The sequence below is a fragment of the Choloepus didactylus genome, chromosome 26 (assembly GCF_015220235.1).
Source record: "Choloepus didactylus isolate mChoDid1 chromosome 26, mChoDid1.pri, whole genome shotgun sequence".
Taxonomy (NCBI): Eukaryota; Metazoa; Chordata; class Mammalia; order Pilosa; family Megalonychidae; genus Choloepus; species Choloepus didactylus.
The window spans coordinates 15544506-15555116 of NC_051332.1; positions in this window are offsets into that span (position 1 = coordinate 15544506).

The following is a 10611-nucleotide window of genomic DNA, read 5'->3' on the forward strand; positions in this document are numbered from 1 at the left end:
TTTGCAAAGGGTGCAGATGACCTAAGGGTACATTGTCTGAAGAATGGAATGGTGTACTGTGGTGTACGCATACAGTGGAACATTGAGCAACTACAAGAAGGAGTGAAGCTGTGAGACATACAGTGAGGTGAATGGATCATGTACACATTATTTGAGTGAAGTACACCAGAAATAAAGGCAAACATTTTAATGCCTCACCAATATGGACTAACTGCAATGTGTAGGCTCAGAATTGAATCTTAGAACATAGCCTAATGTGGACATAATTATTGTAATAGTCCCTAGATTGTAAGCTCTTACAGCAGTTAACTCTATCCCTGAATTGTAAGGCCTATCTCTAAACTTTGAGATGCTGATCCCCTAGCATATAACCTGATTGGTCTCTGGAACAATGCATATCTCTGAGACACCTGAAACTCAGAGCTAGAGCTCAGAAGATGTGAATGTCAGTATTAGTGCATAAAGCCACTGTTAAAAAAGAAAAAAAAAGCTGAAAAAGAGCCCAGACTTCAATTAGTGATATGAATGAAGCAGCTCTGGTTAAGACCAGGGCAAGTCAGTTCAAAGGGTAAAGGTTGAAACTGACTGTTTTTTAAAACTTCAACTTCCATATGAGACCAAGGGAAGAGGTATCTATTTGGTACAGGATCTAAATTTTCTAAATGGTATAACTCTACAGTTGATTTGTTCAAATACCACAATTGCATGGAACTTTGTATAGGAAGTGAGATACGGTAGGTTACTATAGGCTGGAATGAAATAGTGACACATCTCAGAGTAATTTGGACAGATAATAAAAAATATATTTACAGCCTCCCCCTCCCCATCCCCGAGGATCTGGGGAAAGGTGCAGATGTGCTGGACATCCTTACCTGGACTGGTGTTGATGTTGTCACAAACATTGGGACTGGCAGTTTGATGTGCTGAGCCCTTGATAATGGGATCTGCCCTTAGGAAGCTCATTACTGAAAAGGAGAGGCTAAAATTGCATATAATTGTGCCTAAGAGTCTCCCCCTGAGTACCTCTTTGTTGCTCAGATGTGGCCCTCTCTCTCGCTAACTGAACCACCTCGACAGGTGAACTCGCTGCCCTTCCCCCTACATGGGACCCGACTCCCAGGGTTGCAAATCTCCCTGGCAATACAGAATATGACTCCTGGGGATGAATGTTGACCTGGCATCATGGGACTGAGAATATCTTCTTGACCAAAAGGGGGATGCAAAATGAGATGAAATAGTTTCAGTGGCTGAGAGATTTCAAATGGAGTTGAGAGGTCACTCTGCTGGATATTCTTATGCACTATATAGATAACACCTCTTAGGTTTTAATGTATTGGAATAGCTAGAAGTAAATACCTGAAACTGCCAAACTCCAACCCAGCAGTCTGGACTCCTGAAGACAATTATATAACAATGTAGATTACAAGGGGTGACAGTGTGATTGTGAAGACCTTGTGGCTCACACCCCCTTTATCTGGTGTATGGATGAGTAGAAAAATGGGGATAAAAACTAAAGGACAAATGAGGTGGGATGGCAGGGATGATTTGGGTGTTCTTTTTTCACTTTTATGTTTTATTCTTGTTCTGGTTCTTTCTGATGTAAGGAAAATGTTCAGAGATAGATTGTGGTGATGAACGCATAACTATGTTATTATACTGTGGACAGTGGATTGTATACCATGGATGATTGTATGGTGTGTGAAAGTATTTCAATAAAACTGAATTTAATAATTAAAAAAATATAAAGACTAAAAGGAACAAAGAAAAATATCCCCTATAAATATAAAAGAAAAACAAAACAAAATACTAGCAAATTGACTATAATGGCATACAAGAAGAATTATGTTTTTCTTTTTCCCTGGGTATGCAAGTGTAGTTCAACATAAGGAAAACATACAATGTAAGGTAGCACATTAATGGAATAATGAAAAACACACACACATGTACACACACACACACACATGATCATCTCAATTGGAGTAGAAAATGCGTATAACACAATCCAGCACTTCCTCTTGATAAAAACAAATAGAAATCTAGGAATACAAGAAAATTTCTCAATATTATAAAAGATATATATGAAAAACCCACAATGAACTTCAGACAAAAGGTTAAATTATAAAACATGTTCCTCTGTGACAAGAAAAAAAAAAGATGAGAATTTTGGGAACTGTTACTGAATTTTATATTGGAAGTTCTAGGCAGAGCAATTAGACAAGTAAAATAAATAAGACATACTAATTGGAAAGGAAAATGTAAAACTTTCCTTTCATTAAGATGACATAATACTATTCATAGAAATTCGTGATAATTCCACAGCAAGGTCATTAGAGCAAATAAATGAGGTCAGCAAATTGGAGGGGTAGAAGATCTATATTCAAAAATCAGAAGCATTTCTAAATATTAGTAATGAATTAACTGAAGAGGAAATTAAGGGAAAATACATTTACAATACTAATATAACAATCAAATATCTAGGAATAAATTTAAGCAAAGATGCAAAGGAGTTTACATGGGGAACTATGAAACATTGCTAAAGCTAATCAATTAAGACATGAATAAATGAAAGTATATTCTATGTGTATGCACTTGAATACTAAATATGGTTAAATTGTCTATATTATCCAAAGTGTTTTGCAGATTCAATGCAATCCTTGGCAAAATTCCAACAGAACTGTTTACAGAAATGGAGAAAGCAATCATCAAATACATATGGAAAGATAAGGGGTGCCAAATAACAAAAGTTATCCTGAAAATGCAAAAAGATGGAGGAAACACACATTCCTATTTTAAATTTAAGTACAGTGCAACAGTAATCAAAACAGTATGGTACCACCACAATGTCAGACATACACAAATGGAAGAGAATTGAGGCTTTATAAAAGATCCCCACTCTACAGCCAATTAATTTTTGACAAGGGTTCCAAATCAACTCAATTGGGAAAGAATAATATCTTCAACAAACTATGCTGGAAAACTTACAATGCATAGGCAAATGAATATAAGGGAGCTCCCTGCCTCACAAGTTATATGAAAATTAACTGAAGTGGATCAAATAATGTCATATAAGAAACAGAACAATAAAACTCCTGGAAGAATATATAGGGCCCTCAATAAAGCAAGGTATTAGGCAATGACTTCCTTGACTTTCCACCAAAATACAAGCAACAAAAGAAAAAATAGATGAATGGAACTGCATAAAAATTTAAAGTACTTTTTGCATCAAATGACTTTATCATGAAAGTAAAGACAATTTACAGAATGTGAGAAAATATTTAGAAAACATACTTCTTATAAGGTTTTAATATCCAGAATAATATGAAGAGTATCTTCAACTCAACACAAAAAGACAATGCAATTAAGAAACAATTGGACATCTCCTGTGCAGAAATAAGGAATAAGACCAAGGGCTTGGTCTGTTTAATTGGTGGTCCCCGCAGCTTTTGAGAATATCAGGAATACCCAAGGTCACAAAATTTTAATATCTCCATATTTTACACAATTCCCTCAGGGGATTTTTGCAAATATTTTTATTCTTTACTCAAATTACTCTGGGATGCTTTGGGGCATCACACTAACCTTTAAAAAACAACAAGATCATGCTCCTTATGCAAGGTTCCATATAATTATGGTGCAAAATAAACTAAAAACAAAAGTTAAATTAGACAGTGTGCTACAGAAAATATACATTTTGCACCAAATAAACATCTCCTCCTTTCACCTCACACAAAGTTAAGGTTTTAAGACACAGTCAGTATTGTCCTTTACCTTTTATTCTGATTTGCTTTAATCCTAATCAAGACCATTTCATTCCTATTTTTAATTGAAGTCTAATCCCTTTCCCAGATAATTTAACAGTTGCTGTATGGGGTAATGCTGACTCTCACATTGAAGAACTCTAGCTCTGAGTCACAGATATCACACAGATATCAGAAATTTAAGGGACAGGCCATGTTATATACAAAAAGCTCAGCATCTCAGGATTTATAAACAACCATAATAACCCAGAAATAGATGTGACTTTTAGGAACTTTTATAATAAGCATTTCCCTGTTAACCTATTTTCTCAAATGCAATTCTCAGGCTTTGCACATTGTGTTTAGTCCATATTATATTTGCCTTAGAGTTTCTAGTTTATTTATCTCAGTGTAATAGACTCAAGTTTCATTCACCTAATACCATCTCTTACTTCATTCCTTGTTGAAGTTGCTCAGTATTCCATCATATGTATGCACTACACATTGCCCTTCTATTCATCAATGTACCCTTAGGCTACATCTGTCACTACAAATTCTGGATACAGCTGCCATAAACACCAGTTTGCAAATGTTCATTCATGTCCTTGCTTTCAATTATTCCAAGGTTGTATCTAATAATGGGGTTGCAGGATCATATGACAAACCTATACTTACCATCTGGTGAAACCCACACTGCCTTCCAGATGGGCTGTGCCCTTTTACTTCCCCACCAACAGTGGACAGGTACAACCCACTCCATATTTTCTCCAGCACTTTTGTCTTTTTGTTTTTTAAACAGTTTTATTCATGCACCATACAATCAACCACAAATAAGCAATCAATGATTCCTGGTATAGTCACATAGCTATGCATTCACCACCACACTCTATGTGGGGACATTTACATTTCTTCTGCCAAGAAGAAGAGGAATGAAAATGAAGAATTAAAAAAATAAAATAAAAATAAGAAAGATAAAACAAAGTAAAATAAAAGAATAAACACCACCACCAAGAATCCCATACACTTTTCTATGTCCCCCTCTAATTTACATTTAGCTGTTCTGTATTGCCTTTGTTACATTTCTTGGAGGTATATTACAATATTATTGTTAACTATAGAACTTTACTTACATTCATTGTATTTTTGCACATACCATTCCATTTTCAACACCTTGTAATGTCAATAGTAACTTGTTCTCCTTCATGTAAAAACATTCTTATATTTGTACATTTAATCACTGTCATTATTCATTCTGTTTTGCTACATCATACAGTCCCAGTCTTTACCTTCTATCTTTACTTTTGTTTTCATACATGCCTCTAACCTTCCTCTTTCAACCATGCTGAATCTCAAGGCTTTGTTCAGTGTTTATGCCTAAGAATCACCCAGACAGAACCTCTTTTTCTCAGATGTGGCCTCTCCTCTTTAAGTCAATTCTGCAGGTAAACTCACTTTCCATATGTGGGACATGACTCGCAGGGGTGTAAATCTCCCTGGCAATGTGAGGCATGACTCCTGGGGATAAGCCTGTTGCTGGCATTGTGGGATTCAGAAAGACTTCTTGGACAAAAAGCTGAAAGAAAAATGAAAAAAAAAGTTTCATTGGCTGAGAGCTTTCTAACAGAGCCAAGAAGTCAATTTTGGGTTTACTTTTATACATTACATATTTATCTCTTTTTAGCTTTCAGTGTATTTGAATAGCTAGAAGAAAAATACCTGAAATTTTTGACCTGTAATCCAGTAGTTTTAGTCTTGAATATAATTGTACAACTATGTAGATTCTATGGGTGGTTCTGTAATTGTGATAATCTTTGATTGGCACTCCTTTTATCCATTGTATGGACAGCTGAATAAGAAAAAAAGACAAAATTATATAAAAATAGGGTGGAAAAGATGTATGGGTGTTTTTGATATTCTTTTTTACTTTTATTTTTGTTCTTATTTTTATTTTTTAGAGTAACAAAAATGTTCAAAAATTGATTGTGGTGATTAGTGCTCCATGATGATACCATGAACCATTGTACACTTTGGATGATTTTCTGATATGTGGATATATCTCAATAAAACTGGATTAAAAATATTGGCAAAAGACTTGAATAGATGTCTCTCCAAGGAAGATATACAAATAGCAAAATAGGCACATGAAACAATGCTCAATATAAGAAATAGGGAAATACAGGCAAAACCACAAGTTACCATTTTTTATATACAGAATAGTTACTATTAAAAATATTCAAGTATTGGAGACAATGTTGGGAAATAGGAACACTAATTCAATGTTGGTGAAAACCTGAAAATTGCAGTTACTGTGGAAAAGAGTTTGGCAGTCCCTCAGAAAGTTAAGCATAGAAATATCATATGATCCAGCAATTCTACTTATAGGTATATACCCCAAAGAACTGAAAGCAGGGACTCAAACAGATATATGTTTCCTAATATTACTAAAGGCTTTAATCACAGTAGCCAAATTGGAGTAATTCAAGTATCCATTAATAAATGAATGGATGAGAAAAATGTGGTACATACATACAATTGAATATTATTCAGTCCTGAAAAGGAATAAATTTTTGATACATTTGACAACATAGATGAGCTTTGAAGACATCGTGATGAGTTAAATAAGCCTTGGACAAAAAGGCACATATTGTGTGTTCTCACCACATGAAAAAAATTTAATTAAGCAAATTCATAGAGTCAGAAAGTAGATTACAGTTTACCAGGGACTGGGTTGGGGATACAGAATGGGATATTAAAGCCTAATTTTTGTAGAATACTTATTTCGGGTGATGGAACATTTTTCTCAATGGTTGTGCAGGATGATAACACAACATTGTAGATGTAATTAACACAACTGAAGTGTATATTTAAATATGGTTAAGGGGAATTATTAGTTGTGTACATATTTTCAGAATTAAAAAACACAAACATAGGCATTCACAACACAACACAATGAACCCTAATATTTATGGTGGAATGTAGTTAAAATACACTTAAAATAATATCCTTCCATCAATGGTAACAAAGATGTCAAGCTAATGTAATTTTTTAATAACAGGGCATTGTGTATGTTACTCTCTATTTGCTACCTGACTTTTCTGTAAATCTACAACTTCTCTAATAAAAGTGATTTTAAAATAATCTTTATCATTTTTGCTATAGCTTATGGGTAAAAAGGCACATGTACACATGTTCACTTTTTTTAAAATTCAACATTTTAGTTTTTCTTTTGTGTCAAGGATTTAAATACATATAACTCTATGTTCAGTATTCCAAATCCTGGATGTCTATCAGAGGGAAGTAAGTACTCCAACAGTTTAAGAATAAATATTTTAGTATGCTAATTACCACTTCCTTCAAATGCAAATGAATGCTAAGAAAGTCTCCATGGAATAGACCCCCCAGAGGGGACTAGTGTGATGGACAGAATATGTGGGCCCTTCTAGGCAATTAGAAGGAACATGGCTTTAAATAGTGGGACACATTGGATACATCATCTGGTTTAGTTTCAAATACTAGTAGCAATAGATTAGTTTTTAGGATGCCAAATTCTACATATATTCTGATATTTGAGCCAAGAAGATTTCCTGATGTGGAGTGTGACAGAAATTGGGGACCCAAGGGGGAGCAGCCTAGTGATTCTTGTTTTGTGTGTTGGCAGGATGACTGAAGATCACTCTGCTCTAAACATCATGCTTCTCCCTACCCCAAAGAAGGTTGCAAAAAGGGAAAGGAACTCTGGAGAACTGCCTACTGTTCATAAACCACCCAATACCTTTCCATCTGCACTGGAAGCTACTCCATGTCCATCAGGCTTTAGAAGCTCATGGAGCTCTGTATACTCAGTTATCTATGACATTTCTTAATCATTCCCAAATGCTGAAAATATTCTTCATTACCCTCTGGAAATTTTGATAATTCATCAGCAACATCCAATAGAGTCCCAACCTTTTCTCTGAATGTTCTTCTAATTTACATCCTCTTCTTGAAACATGGTGCTCCTCTGAGTACACATTCCCTGCTGCAGTCATATCAGGTAGTGGTAGGTTTTTCTTCCATAAGGACTTATGAGTGGCAAGGAATTCAACAGACAGGGTGCATCTGCCAGCATCCACAGAGCCTGCCTCAGCTGCAGAGGGTTTTCCCCACCAGAGATTCCTTCACCTCCCTAACGCTCTCAGTGTGGAGATGGGGCAAATAACCATCTTGTATTCCATCATGAAGCCAAGAACCTTCTCCCTCATTCTTCTTACAGTAACAAGGTTTTACAAATTTCATTTCATGAAGATGTACTGCCAACCACTGCTTTCCATTGAGTCCCAATCCTTCCATGATGAATAGTCCCATATGATCATGCCTCACTCCCAATGGCTTCCTGTTGTCATTATCCTAGGCAGGATGGCAGATGAAGTAGACCATGTGTCTGCTTCTATGCAAATGTAGCATCTGTGAAGTAATGGCATATGCCCTAAATTTAAATATAAAAGTTTGAAGCTGAGTACTATATATTTGCAAATTATATTTTTTGTACTTGTTTCCATTCTATCAACCCATCACACTCTCATGTTAATGTTCACTACCTTGGCAGATAAAATATAAGATGGAATTCACTATAACGTTTTTGGTTTAAATATGAAGACAATCATATTTCTTCATAAACTTTTAAATAATGCAGTACTCCCACCCTACTTATGACCATTTTCACAGTTAAGATCTGATAGGGCATATTTTAGTCCTTAGAATGAAGAGTATATTTTTTTCAGAGCCTACAAAGACTGTTTTTCAGGAGTTACACATCAAAGCAGTTGGATTAAGTTTTGTGTGTCCAAAAAGAGAAAAGGGATTTTCACATTTACCTTTACTTTTTTGATGAAAAATAAAAGTGGTATTGACTAATTTACATAGTCAAATTGCAGGCTGAACAGCAAGGGGAAATCCTATACTCTGCCTTGAAATTTTATGGTTTGGAATTTGTTTATTATAGAAGATAAAAGTAGAGCAGCAAAGAGTTTAGGCTGATTCTTGTGACTTGGGTGTGATATGAAGTACCTGATATGTTGTATGCCATAATTAAGCAAATTATGGCATTCACTTTTTATTCAAAATTATGTAATTTGTTGTGTATATTAATTCATTGCAATAAGAAAGGATTACTGAAGGCTTTTCAAATTTCAGGAAAATATTTTTCTTTAAATCTTCTGTAAAATAATCTCATTATTTTAATCTCAGAATACATATACTCATTTTGTATATAAAATTAAGATGTAAAACAATGTGAATGGAATGTAATTAATTAACAACACCATCAATTTGAAATAATAAAAGTCAGGAGGAAAAAATTGGCAGATTTAGTTCCATGATTCTTTAAAGTTGTGGTAAGTAAAAACAGCAAACTCTAGTTAAATGCATAACTAGAGATTGACAATATTTACATGTAGTAGATGTTAGTATCCATATCATAAAAAGCACATACAAGTTAACTACAAATTTTATGACAACAGAATATATGAACTGAAGTTTTATGCTACAGAGTAAAACCATGTTCCTTTGCACAGTCCACAAACAATAAATTAAAGCACTCCCCATTTTATAATCCCTATGTGAAAACACTAAAATCTAGAAGAAATCTGTAATTTTGAAAATCATATATTCATCAATTTATTTAAAATACTTACATGGGCACAATAATCATTTAAAAATGAATAATATTAGACTCCAGAGATTTTCTGGATAAACATGTTATCAGAAATCCAGAGCAGTATATTTTATAATAATTCATAAAAAGTAAATGAGAGCCTTGCAATTTACAGTGCAAATGCTTCAATATATCAGTATTTAATACACATATTTAGGTGTATTTCAACAAAATAATTCAAATAATACAAGTATGAAACATAAATACTCAAGCAAATCCATAAGAAAAATGAGATATATAGTAGAAAATCTGCCATTGGACATTATAATAAAGTTATTACGGTAAGAAGAAACCTCAATACAGTCATAATAAAAGTATTAATATAAATCATTAGTAGTTTTATTTAAAAAGTGCAAATATGGATTAAAACATGCATGTATTTTATATTTTCAAATGTAAGGTATCAGAGAAGAATAGTAATGTTTGGATTAAAGTAAAGCAATACCAAAATTAATCTTCATTTCATTAGAATAATTGAAACACAGTTCCTTTTTTTCCTGGAGTTCTGATAACTCTCAATGGCAAAATTAATTTCACACACAGTTTCCATTTTTCTTTTGACAGACTGAAAATGTAAGGAAAGAAAACTTCCCATTAGCAAGAATGTAGAGATGTATCACCAAATTTACTTTTGAAAACGAGTTATCCCCAACTGAGGTATATAAATAAGCAACCAAAAATAGAGAATAAATAACTTAATGTATCAAAGGAATGTACAAGTTTTAGTAATTTGAATTGGTAAGATCATCTGAGAAAGTAAAGGTATTGGGTACATGTTTGTTTATTTTTCCTATTTTTATTATAAAAGTTGACAATGTATAGAAGTGATTTCTAAAAACCATGTTACTTTACATCATATATAAATAGAATTCATTTTATTAATGACATTCAAGAAAGGGTTTCTCAGAAGGATCCAATATTATAAGAATTCTGAATGCTTATATAATTAATGAAAATGTGCAACTTTTTTGCCAAATCAAAACACCTAATGAGGAAGTGTTATTTTTTAAAAAAATATTTACTAGTAGGATTTGGAAGAAAATGAATGATAGATGTATATAATTAGGTTATTTCTCATATTGAAAGAAAATAAGTGATATCTTTTATTTCTGATAATTTTCCCTCTATCAACTTCCTTATAGTTTTCTTCATAGCTTTCTTTCTTATAATGTATTTGATGGA